The sequence below is a fragment of the Phocoena sinus genome, chromosome 21 (assembly GCF_008692025.1).
Source record: "Phocoena sinus isolate mPhoSin1 chromosome 21, mPhoSin1.pri, whole genome shotgun sequence".
NCBI classification, from domain to species: Eukaryota; Metazoa; Chordata; class Mammalia; order Artiodactyla; family Phocoenidae; genus Phocoena; species Phocoena sinus.
This window is the reverse complement of record NC_045783.1, coordinates 15,472,371-15,485,677: the sequence shown is the minus strand read 5'-3', so window position 1 is coordinate 15,485,677 and position 13,307 is coordinate 15,472,371. Positions and strand designations below refer to the sequence as shown.

Below are 13,307 nucleotides of genomic sequence, written 5' to 3'. Positions count from 1 at the left end.
TAGTTAATTGTTCACAAAGTAACAAAGGGGCCAAAATTTCTTGGTTAAAAAAAAAAAAGAGAGAGAAACAAGGTGAAGTTTATTCCAAGCAATAAACCCATCTGTGTTCAAGCAACCAGCTGCTCCTTTTCCATTTGGTACTTACTGAAATGCCCATAATTGATTCATCTCAGGTTACACTTATACATCTGTAGAATCATTACTTTGGCTTATCTAATTGTCTTTGAAATTAAATAAACCATTGAACAGCATAAAAGGTAAAACTCAAGGGAGAACAATGGATGTAGGCAAAGTTGTTCTTGAGTGGAAAATAAATTCCAAAAGTAAAGGACTTTTGTCAAATGGTCTGTAATAACCATTGCATGCCTTGTCAATCAATCATGAATTTAAATCCTCTAAATTTACATTTGTAGCACTTTGGATTATATTGCATTCACCTTCTGATAGGTTCCTCCATATTTCAGTTATCTTTTTTTTTTTTTTAAACATCTTTATTGGGGTATAATTGCTTTACAATGGTGTGTTAGTTTCTGCTTTATAACAAAGTGAATCAGCTATACATATACATATGTTCCCATATGTCTTCCCTCTTGCGTCTCCAAAAATATGGAATGCTTCACGAATTTGCGTGTCATCCTTGCGCAGGGGCCATGCTAATCTTCTCTGTATCGTTCCAATTTTAGTATATGTGCTGCCGAAGCGAGCACTCAGTTATCTTTTAAAATGTCATAAAAGCCAAGTTCGTAAAAGTAACACTATTTTCCAAGTGCAATTCTTAGCTACCCAGGACTGACTCTGATAGTTCAAAGTTGAATAGGAATCCCAAAGGCTGTTCCAAGTGGAATACAGATCTGCATTCCACACATTACACGCGTGGTTTGGAATTTGCTCTTCTGACTTTTAATTTGCATCTATTTAATTAACTTCTTGACTTCCATTTTTCTGGAATATTCACTTCTATGAAACCTTTACTAGGCTCCCAAGCAACCAGTAGTAGAACAAGGTACTGGGAATGTGCTGAGTCTCCATAACTGGGGGAAGGAGCCAAGGATGTTACCATTCCTGTTGGTGAGTCTGTTACCCCCAGTGGAGGGCACAGGCCTTAGTTAGGAAAGACTGGGGTTTGGATCACTGCTCTGTCACTTACTAGCGGTGGGATCTTGGACAAGACAGTTATGTACTTTTTCTGAATTTTAGTTTCCTCATTTGAAAAAAAACTCACCTCCTGAAATTGTTATGTAAAACAATGAATATATATTTTCAATATATATTCTCAAAATGCTTTGCACAGGACTAGCACAATAATACACATTTAATAAATGTGGACTCTTATTTCTTAAATTACTTCTCTGTACCTACAGTTCTGCACCCAGTTTCAGTGTGTGTGGGTTTTCTCCACAGCACCAAGCTATTATCTGGCATTAGCTGGATGTCCTACAATTCAACCCAGTTCTGGCACAATCTACAAAGAGGCGGCATCAGATTCCACAGGTTAAGGATTCAGTTCCACAAGACTGCCCTCTGCTTCAGATGCCAATTGTGAATCCAGGTTGTCATGCTTCTGACCTACTGGCTATATATCAGAGGTTCCCACCATCCCCTCCTTGGATTCCATTAATTTGGTAGAGTGGCTCACAGAACTCAGGAAACTAGTTTACTCACTAGATTACTGGTTCATTATAAAGTATATTAAAGGATGTGAAGCAACAGCTAGATGAAGAGATACATAGGGCAAGGTCCTGAACAAAGGAGCTTCTGTTCGTGTGCATTTGGGGCACAGGGGCATGTGGAAGTGTTCTGGTTCCCTAGCCTGCAAGGTCTCCAAACTCTGTCCTTTGGGGTTTTATGGAGGTTATTATTACATTGGCATGATTGATTAAATCACCTGCCATTGGCAATTGACTCAAACTTCCAGCCCCTGGAGGTCAGGTGGTGGGATTAAAAGTTCCAACCCTCCATTCCTGGTTGGTTCTCCTGGCAACCAGCTCCCTTGGGTAGGTGCTATCCCAAAGCCACCTCATTAACATAACAAAAAACCTTTATTATTCTTATCACTTAGGAAATCCCAAGGGTTTTAGGAGCTCTGTGCCAGAAGTAGGGACCAAGACCAAATTACATACTTCTTATAATGTAAATCACAATATCACAGTACTTCTTATTTTGTCCGTAACTCGTTCAGCCCCCCCCCTTTTTTTTTGTTATTTGTCTTTTCAGATGTTTACCTTATCTTCACCTAGATAGTAAGTTTCTTGAAGGCAGGCACATAGTTCCCTGGGTACTATGGAGCATAGTCTCCTGTACAAAGATGATTTTCTAAATCTTGTTTCCATTGATGGTGCTGATAAATATGTTTGAAAAACTCTTCCCCCAACTTGTCATTATTAATTAATTCAGCTTACATGGATGTTTTTATTATTCCTAGCCAGTAAGGTAGGTGCTTTGGAATATGCAGAAGGAGTTCTAAATATCTTAAAGATTTCTTTTATTCCCAAGGAATAGTTTAGACCCCAGAAATATCTGGCTCATTAAATGAGTGTTTACACATTTTCTGCATGAATTTGCTTAAAGATTCATAGAGTGACAACTTTGCACCAAATTATACTTCAGTGGCTTCCAGCATCTTTAAAACTGAGGAAAAAAAAAATCCCTTTTATTTTTGTTTTTTTTCTGATACTCTTAAAATATAAAGGGTGGTTTCAATACTGATTTGAGAAAAGGAACAGGACTAACTGCAGAGTACAGGTGGGCTCAAATGAATGTGCAAACATTGCCAGGATAGACTAAATTCCGGAGCATCCCAAACATTGTTTTATACAGAGACAGCTACAGGAAATCTGCTCTTGAGAAGTCTTCCTGAGCCTGTATTTCATGGGGAAGGGGAAAAAAAATACGCTGTGCTTGAAGGGTCCTACAAGGAGGAATCATCCCAGTGTCTCAAAGAATGGCAAGAACAAAAAATATCCAGGCTTCCCTGGTGGCGCAGTGGTTGAGAGTCCGCCTGCCGATGCAGGGGACACGGGTTCGTGCCCTGGTCCGGGAAGATCCCACATGCCGTGGAGCGCCTAGGCCCATGAGCCATGGCCGCTGAGCCTGCGCGTCCGGAGCCTGTGCTCCGCAATGGGAGAGGCCACAACAGTGAGAGGCCCACGTGCCACACACACACACACACACACACACACAAATCCAACATGTCTGCCAAAACATCATGCCTTCCCCATGTTGAAACTTATATCTGCAGAGATTGTTTTAGATAATTCTACAGTGTGAAATCAAAAAGTGCACTGATTCTGCTACATTCAATCATCAGAAACTAGTTTTCTGCCGGGCCTTCTAAGATTTTTCTTCCACCTGCAAAGTTGTCATCCTATACTTCAGAAGGAAAGATTTGGGACAGAAGAGAAGGAAAATTTTACCTTTCTGCATATTTCCCCCTAGAGTTAGTGGTTCACTTCAAAACACAGCTGTATTCCTCCATTAAGTGATCAAATTGATGCTTATATTCTGTGCAACTCAAGGCAACCATAATAATTGGAAGGGTGTCACTGAGGCTCTGTTTATATACTTACCCCTGCCCAATCTTTTTGTTCAATACTCATTTTTGAGTTTGCCCTCCAGTGCTATCTACCTTTCAGCACTGGATCCATCCAGAGTCTGCCCTTTCAGACACTCTAATTTTCCTGCATTTAACCTTTAAAAAATTGACAATTTTTCTTCTCTTTACAATTTTATGACTTTGAGTCCATAGAAAGCTGGAAATAAAATGCCTTTCCTTTCTCCAGATAAAAAATAAAAGAAATTTCAAAAGAGAACAGAAAACGAATTGTTAGACTGTCAAGGTCTTCCACGTTAAGACATTGGATAATGAAATCAAAACAGATCATAACGTATAGGTCAACTCATTTGCATTCAAGAGTTTCTTTAAAATAATGTGAAATAGGAGGATTTTCTGCAAACCCCAAATACAGGTTATTTTGAAATCATCTTCTAAAAGGTACTATTTATATTTAGCCATTGTTTAATAAATATTGACTTGTAGGAGAATGTTAGGAAATACAAGAATAGCTAAGAATTATGACCTTTAAGTCATTATTATTCATCATATTTGTCTAGAAATATTGTCAAAGATTTTCACACAGTTTATTAATCTGTGATTGTTGAGTTCAGGTATACAATAATGGGCTCGATCTCAAGTGATAAGAATACATAAAATATAGAGTAGCTATATTTGGACACATGTCAGATATCATCTAACAAATGAGAAGATATCTGAAATCAAAACTGTCTTGGAAAAGTCTAGACTTTCTAAAGCATTCAGTTACTCCAAAAGAATCTATATGTGTGTGTGGTGTGTGCAGCTGTATTAAAACAAGCCATTCGTTCTAAGTGGAAGTCCTGTAGCAATGTTGGACAGGTAATTAACACTAAGGATGAAGACTTTGCTTAGTAATACAGTGCTCACAAGAGGCCTTGTTAGGAACTCTGGTCCATTGTTTCCATCAGATTTTATCAATCACAAATTACAGGTAACCATTTCCCTTCTAGTTTTTCATATTTTCAAAAATCATTATGAAGTCAGATAATATTTAGAGCTATTATTATTCTACATATTAAAAATTAGCAACAATTATGAGCATGTTATGTAGAACAAGATATTAGTAAACTGAGGTCCAGCTATGGAAGAAACTAAGTGGGCATCTATAGTTGCCACAGATGTTTCCTCTCACCCCATTGTGCTTACCTTGACCTGGGTCCATTTTGTTGTTGTTATTTCATTTTTTTATTAACATGTATTGCTTTTGTAGTGTTTTGAGCAGGCAAGGATTATTGGGGTTGGAGAAAAGAAGGTCTTTCTTGAAATGTACTCTCTTAGATTATGTAATTTGACTGTTATTTTTGTAGAGTACAGCATTTTTAATAAAAAACAAGTGAAATCAGGATTATTCCTTTATAATAACTTATTAGTGTTCAGTTCTAACCTGATTTTTAGCAAGATAGTATTTGTCTAGTCTCTCTGTACAAGTATAGGGAAGTTTCTGCAGGATCTGTGATCTCCAGTTTTCCAGTTATCTGTTCGCATGTGTTATTAGATATTTGGTAATGGTATAAGTGTATAAAATTTTAGGAGATTAGTGTTTGAAGGGTAATTGGAGCCTGTACACAGACAGGCACACACACACAGGCATGTATACACATACATGTTGTATTAGCCTTCCCAAGGCAGAAGTCTTCCACTAGTTGCTTTTCCATATAATTTCCTCCAAATGAATTTTTAGGCCAACAGTAATGGTAACTAATCATCCACTAAGCATTGCCTTCTCCAGTGCTACTTCAATTCTCCTCCCCTCAAAAACCTCTCTGGGGAAAAATAATGTACTGAGGCAGAGAAAACCTTAGACCTAGGAGCCTAGGAATCTAAAAAGACTTATGACACTTTTTTGAGAAAGGATTTGAGATCAATTTAACCTAATGCTACACTTGGCTCCTGCCACTATTTTTGTTCTAAGGACAACATTCTGCTAAGGAAAGAGACAAGTATCTAAAACCTTCAATCATTCGTGAATAAAAGCTCTCCTATCGGGCAGTGTTATCTGATCTGCCTTGGTGTCAATTCCTATTTTCTTTGTGCCTTGCTGATATTTTTAATGAAACACCTAATTATTATATTGTTCTTACTAAAAAGCCAGCTCTTTTATGCTCTAAAGAGTTGAAGAAACTTAACTTTTCTTTTAGCCAGGCTGTATAAATGGTGTAGTAGTGAGCTTTTCATGACTGTGTAGGGAATGATGAATGGACCCATTTAAAGGCAATTCCCCTGATCTCTCTTAGCGGAATATAGAAGGGAGTGATCTAGAAAGTTCTCTGGCTTGGCAGAGAAACTGCTATTAAAATAAATTGGTTACCAAGCATTTATTATGTTTTATGTTTGCCTTTCATCATAATCCTTCATAATGTGTTTAAACAATTAATTGCCACAATATCCAATCTTCTGAGACTTGAAAAGGGACCCTAGGTAGATCAAAAGGGCTATTTGGGCAAGAGGAAGAAGAGGTTTTTTGTTGTGCTTGTTAATTAATCACATGTTAATTTTGCATTTATTGAACATTCACAACTTAATGTGAATAATCAAATGTACTTAGAGAGACATAGTAGGCCATTATGGTCTTTTCATGCACTGTGCATTAAAGAGTCGAGGGCTGTTTCTTGTTGGGGGCAAAGGGTGTGAGGCAGTGATTCTTGAGAGTTTTCCTGGGTGGGGAAAGGGTTGGTAAATATTTCGTACTTTTATGTAAAGAAATATATATGCCATATATATTTTCTCTCTATAAAGAACTCTCATGTATTCTAACTCTATGCTGGTGTGCAATATTCAAGATATCAGACCATCTGGCTCCATATTCTGTTTTACCTCATATTCCCAGTAATTCAGTCAAGCTGAAAAATTTTGTTTCTCAAGTATACCCTTCCCTGTTCTGTCATCAGTAATGAAAATATTTATCCAGTGCTTAGTCTGCATAAAACACTTTATCTTATATAATTATCAAACTTTCTTAGGTGGAAATTGTTATTATCCCCATTTCACAGATGAGAAAAATTAAGGCTTAAAGATTTAAGGGACTTCCTAAGGTCAAATAGTTAGCAAAGAGCAGAGCCAAAGAGTGTTCCAACCAAAGCAGTTTGATTCCAGAACTCTTTGGTCTCTCTATCTATCTATCTATCCTTCTTTCTGTCTATCTACCTGTCTAGCTACCTAACTATTCAGTTATCAAAGTATGAGGAAACTTGCTTTCTATCTTACATATTTGAAGCTATTCTCAAACATTTAGTAATCCTTGTTTCTTGGGTCACTAATCAAAGTTAAGAGTGAGATGCTAAAAACTTTCTGGAAACTCTCTGTACCTGGGTGGGCATGTTGATTGATCTCCCCCGCCCAATAGGTTGATTAGGGAGTCAGTCATTTTGTTGGTAGATATCCAAATCAATATCCATTGCTCATTTCTTTTGAGTCATTCTTTCTCCTCAGTGGTATTATCTAGGATGCCAGTGTCAGGGTGCAAGAGCAGGGGGCAGGGCTGTCTCTCTTCAGAATGCAGGCATGTATTTATTCTTTCTGTTTTTGGTATAGTAACTTACACCTTGTGCCCACAGACAGCTTTCTATAGAGAGTAAACCTCTCATCTGCCATATTTCTTTCAGTACCTAGGACAGAACATTCAGCACATTTTGGGGAGCAACAACAATAATCAGGTGATGGTTATTTATATGTTTCCTGTTTATGTGATCATTATGGCACAGGAAGAAAAATCTTTCCCAGTAATTATATATTTTTTGTAGCTGTGTTTCATAATTAATTAATAAATAGGAATAAAGTAAAAAAACTGGATAAATTTTGCAGTTTTTTAATGCTTACTTTGCATTAAACATACATCAACACTCATTTTCATAATAACCTGCAAGGCAGATATCACTATACCCAGTTTTCAACTGATAGAATAAAGCTTGGAGAAGTTTGTATTTAGGTAACACACACTTAATAAATCACTTTCACCTTATATGATGTCCTTTTATTTTGACCCTCTCAACAAATCTTTGTGATTATTGCTGTCCTTCTTTGACAAGTGAGAAAAAGAACTTGAGTGTTTCTCATGACTGTGATCTGTGAAACCCTGGGGGTCCCCAAGACATTTTCAGGGGTCCCCAAGACCTTTTCAGGGGGTTCTTGAGGTCAACCTATTTTAATAATGCGACAGTTTTTGCCATTTTCACTCTCATTCTTCCACAAGTATATAGTGGTGTTTCCAAAGATTGTATAATAAGTGATTATATCATCACTCTTTCAGATAATAAAATGTGTGCTTGTATATTCTTGTGTTTTGAAGACTTCTTAGTATTAACTTTTAGTAGGGTAAATCTTGGTAGATGTAGCCCACATAGACAAAAGCTCTTTGGAGTTCCTCAGTAATTTTTGAAAGTGTAAAGGATCCTGAGACCAAAGAATTTGAGAACTGCTGCTTTAAAGTAATACCTTCCTTATATTCCACAGGAATACAATTGATTTTTAGTAGAAATGAATTGGCAGTACAGATATTCTTTGACCTTCTTAGTATACTGTGCCTCCCTGACATGGTATATTTCTGGATGTCAGAATCTTCTCTATTTTAGTAGAGAAATTTAACTTTCCTGGAGGATAGGCCTTTATGTGTCCAGTAGAACAATGTGTCCCACAGAACAGCCCTAATTACAATATATTTAGCTTAATTAGCAAACAATTTTTCATGAAGACCTGCAGATCCCTCTTTTCTCTTTTGCATTCAATATTATCACAGAAATGCACCTTGGATTCAGTTTACTTTGGAACATTTGATATTGTTAAGACTTCACTGTGTGGCCAGGGATGATGCCTGTACACATACCTTTCTTTGAGGCCATTTGTTTGTAGTACTTTGACCAAACAAAGTGGCTTCTATGGAAGTTAATCTCTTTGATATTCACAATATAGAAAAATACATCAAAACTTCTTACAAGGCAGTCTGAAAAACCTAGATATAAGAATTATTGAATCCTTTTAGGTTACTGTCTGATTATTGGGAGACTATCTGGAAAAGCTGCTAAATTAGACACGTTTGTATGTGACGCACACCAGAGAAAATCGTACAACGGGGTTTTTTCCTAAGGTACTGGACTTTGATCTAAGTGTCTGTGAGCCAAACACTGTGTTTTCAGACATTTAGGCTTTATACTCTCTTGCAAATTAGGATGGAACTATTTCACCAGTCTTAAGTATATATATTTAACATAAGAATTATAATAAATTATAATATTTTAGAGACATTATCAGTTATTAGATTTTGAAGAGATTACCTTGAACTTCAAATTATATAGAGACCCCAAATGTTGACTCAGAAAAGATTAAATTGCAAGTAGTAAAAAAAAGAGTAAAAGTTGATGATTTTTAGTCTATCAAAGGTCCTTAAATCAACTACCTGAGAAGTGAGAACACTTCCCAACATCCCAGCTGTTTTATTTGCACCAAATTTCCTACAGTTCATGACTAATACTGATTGGGGGGCTTCCCTGGTGGCACAGTGGTTAAGAATCCACTTGCCAATGCAGGGGACACGGGTTCGAGCCCTGGTCCGGGAAGATCCCACATGCCACGGAGCAACTAAGCCCGTGTGCCACAACTACTGAGCCTACACTCTAGAGCCCATGAGCCACAACTACTAAGCCCACGTGACACAACTAGTGAAGCCCACGCGCCTGGAGCCCGTGCTCTGCAACAAGAGAAGCCACTGCAATGAGAAGCCTGTGCACTGCAACAAAGAGTAGTCCCCGCTTGCCGCAACTAGAGAAAGCCCGCATGCAGCAACGAAGACCCAATGCAGCCAAAAATTAATAAAATAAATAAATTTATTAAAAAAAAATACTGATTGGGGCAGTTGAATCGATTGAGCGGCAATCCCCATTAATCATTAAGACAGCTGAAATGAGCAGATCAGCCACAGGACAGTTTATTTCGTGTGTATGGACATAGCTTTAATTCCCAGCACAGAGAGTCTCAGAGAAATTTTCTTAATACAAATAATGTTTTTGACTGAGTACACATTAAGAGTCATTTTCTCCAGTGCTGTAGGGAACAAGAGCTTAGGGACATGGTCCCAGCATGTTGACACTGCATTTAAGATTTGTAACAAAGGGCCTTTACCCTAAGGGTTAGAAGTGAGCTCTGGTAAATCTACACCAGGAAAACATCTGCAGGTGTTTTCACAGTGAGGATAGAATGAGCCTCTGTCCCCTGAACGAGAACAAAATGCCCCTGTGCATTGTGATTGTAATGCTTTCTGAATTTTCTAAGTTTGCTCTCTCCACATCTGGTTACAAGGAAGGCCTGGATTATATAAGAGATGGATGCCTCCAGAGAGATTCCCAATTAAAAACTCTGATTCTCCCCTAGGAGTTTCTTGGATGAAAACAAAGTCTGAAAGTTAGTGGCGACACAAACTAGGTGCTGATTGTGAGAAAACATTTGAGAAAGAGATGAGCAACATTTGGTGTCTGCATTCAAAATTTCTGAAATATAACACAAATATGAAAGAATATTCACAAAATATCTATGAGGGAAGTTCTATATAATAAGATGATTAAACCCCAAGTTACAGCTTTAATCCATTAAACAATTTTTAAAAACTGTAGAATCCACCAACACAAAAGAACTTGGGCAAGAGGGCAGAAGTTTATAAAAATGAAACTTGATTTTGGTGAGCAGCTAATTTGGAATAATGTAAAACTTTTTTACATTATTCCCTTGAAACATCACTATTTCTGTGAAATCTGTAGGTTGGGGAGTCATCTTCTTTCCCCCTTTTAATTATACACCTTTTGAGAAAAATGACTTGTTTCTAAATTGTCAACTACTACTTGCTATCTTTTTTGAACTTATGCTTGGCCAAATGTTCCGTAGTTGTTCTTTCTATAGATGCTGGATTTTGATTTCCTTTTGCCTCTGATTGGTACATAAGGGTTGTCTTCTATTCTCTCTCTCTCTCTCTCTCTCTCTCTCTCTCTACATATATATATATATATATATATATGCATACATATGTAATCTTATAAAAAGAGAAAATACTGAGAAGACTAATGAACACAAACAATTGATGTTTTCACTGTTTCCATGGCTCCCTAAATATAATGTTGAGTCACAATAGAAAAATGTCCAGTTCAGAAAACTTCTTCTTTCTATGGATGAATGTCCCCTTTATTCTTGGACATGTCAGGAGTTCTTTGAAGTCTTTTTGGAGCAGCCAATCATCTGCAGGAAAATTTGACTGGAGACTCAGGGTGGTTTAGAATGACTTTCTTATTTTGGACTGTTTCTCAATGCAAGTTCATGTTTACATGGTGGTATGATGTGTGAATCTATTTGACAAAAGTGTCAAGCCTTCAGGGAGAGTTTTTTGAAGGGTGAAATCAGAGCCACTCTGACAAATAATTCAATATTTGCTCATCATAATACCACAAAATATTTTTATATTTTGTATATGTTAACGTATTTCATATCTGCATCATCATATTAGCATAATAGATATATAGCAAACTGTGCATGGGAATCAATAAGCCAATATTGAATTTGTTTTAAATACTCTAAGCTTGTATTCAGATACAAATAGTGAACGCACATATAAATTTGCAGATCTGAAGTCTTCTCTTTTTACTCTAATGATTTTCATTTTATTCAACATAAATAATTCATCACTCACATGAATGAAGTAGGAGAAATGCAAAAGATAATTTGTTCATAAAAGAAGGCTATATTAGAGCAGCAAGAAGCGCTGTTTCTCCACCACAAATTAGAAGAAAAAAAAGTGTGCAATGGTTGAGGTAAAAAGAGAAGAGGGACGTGTATTCTGAGGTCCCCGCATCTGGCTTCACGTTTGCACAGGAGAGTGGATACACAGAGCAGCTGGGAAGAGAAAAGTAGCTACAGTCTCAAAAATATCTCCTTGTCCCCCTAAAGTGGCAGAGAATCAATCAAATCTGTGGTTCACTATGGGCCACGTGGAATGAGCCAACAGCAACCTTAGCTGTGACATGGATACTGATGATGTGGGAGCAGCTTCTCTCCTCACCAGCTCCACTCTCCTGACAACTTTTAGATCCTGTAACTGTCTGTGGCACATCAGGATGGACAGGATCCCTCAACATCATGATGATTAAGTGTCTGGCCTGTGAAGCAAGTGTTTGTTTACCATCATAAAGTTGTCTAGTTAAAAAATATACAGTTGAATAATAAATTTATATTCTTAATTAATGGATTTGGAGATCTGTGATTCTTTGGGGGCAAATATATTATTCCCACATTAGAGGATGGTAACCTGAAGTTCAGAGAGTTTGAATAACTTACTCAAGATCATAAAACTGGTAAACAACAGAGCCAGGCTATGTTCACCTCAGTCTGTGTATGCCCAGTGGATCCATGATCAACTTACTGCATTTTTCTATAATCCAGGATTAGAGCAATAGTCTCAGATCATTAAATGGAAGCCACATGAAGAGACAGTACACAGACAGTTGTGCCTTAGACTGAGAGAGTGAATCTAGTTTAAAAGAGGAGTGAGAAGTCTGCAGACCAAAACTGAGTTCCTTAATTCAGTTTACAAGTAATAAAGCTGATGTTTTGGAGTTTTGAGTCCCCAGCTATTTCTCATCTGGATCAGAATGTTTAGGATAAAGCGATATGATGAATATACCAGCATCTAACTATTCACTAACAGCACACATCAGCACGGTATTTGGAAATAGAATTAAAGACAGATTCATGGCTATAAAATCTACTCTTACTATCAGATCTCAGCCAGGTAGTTCAAAAAAATGTATGTAACATTATGTAACATTGATATATGTATTAAAGACCAAGCAAATTCAATACTTTTAAGAAGCTTATAAGCTAAAGCTTTCACATCTCTTTCATTATAGCCCCAAAGAATGACTCTTTTTTGCTTTATTGCAAGATCATTTTGTATTCCCATCCTCTCTGAATTATTTGAAGAATATTTCTAGTTTATATTTTAGCACTTCTTTTACTTCAGAATTTCTAGTTTGCATTTTTCAAAGTTGTTTTTATTTTGGCTGATATTTATTTCTTAGCAACACTTCTTTATGCTAATTTGACCTTCTCATTTGTCTTTAATACCCTCTTCAACTTGAGTAGCTCCTATTTTGTTAACTTGATGGAGTCAATACGTGTTTAACCTATGTCTAGGGAGATTTGTTTTTTGTGATTTCAAACCTTATTTTAGTTCTTTCTGTCAGAGGCCTCAAATGAGGAAGGATCATTTTTTTGGGAAGTGGCTATTATAGAAATAATGGAGCAGTAAATGAACATTATATATTGCAGTTTAGACCAGTTCAGTCAGTAGAATATCTTTGTATTGGTGTATCTATTGTAAAACATCACAGCACACATTCTAAAAATAATAATTGCCATTATAATATTTAACATTCAGTGTGCCAGGAAACTTTCTAAGAGGTTTATTTGTATTAAGGAATATAATCTCCATAATAATACTAAATACAGGTACTATTATTAAACTCCAATTTACAGATAAGAAAACTGAGATAGAGGTCACACAGCTAGGACCTGTGTGTGTGTGGTTAAAGGGTATGGTCAGTGAAATCATTGCCAAATCTTAATGGAAATGTTACTTAAGAGTCAGGTGAAAAGGTCAAGTTTGATTCATAATTAAAGGTATGGGGTCATTTTTCTCCTCTCTAGACAAAATTGCCCCAGTCCTTGATGGATTAGTACAAGG

At 36.8% G+C, this 13,307-nt stretch overlaps 1 non-coding gene across 1 annotated transcript; it reads right to left on the bottom strand.

Annotated features, from left to right (window-relative positions):
- Positions 1–600: 600 nt before the first annotated feature.
- On the bottom strand, positions 601–707 carry LOC116746923. The gene has a single exon (XR_004347924.1). It is a non-coding gene; the product is annotated as a U6 spliceosomal RNA (small nuclear RNA).
- Between the last annotated feature and the right edge of the window lie 12,600 nt (positions 708–13,307).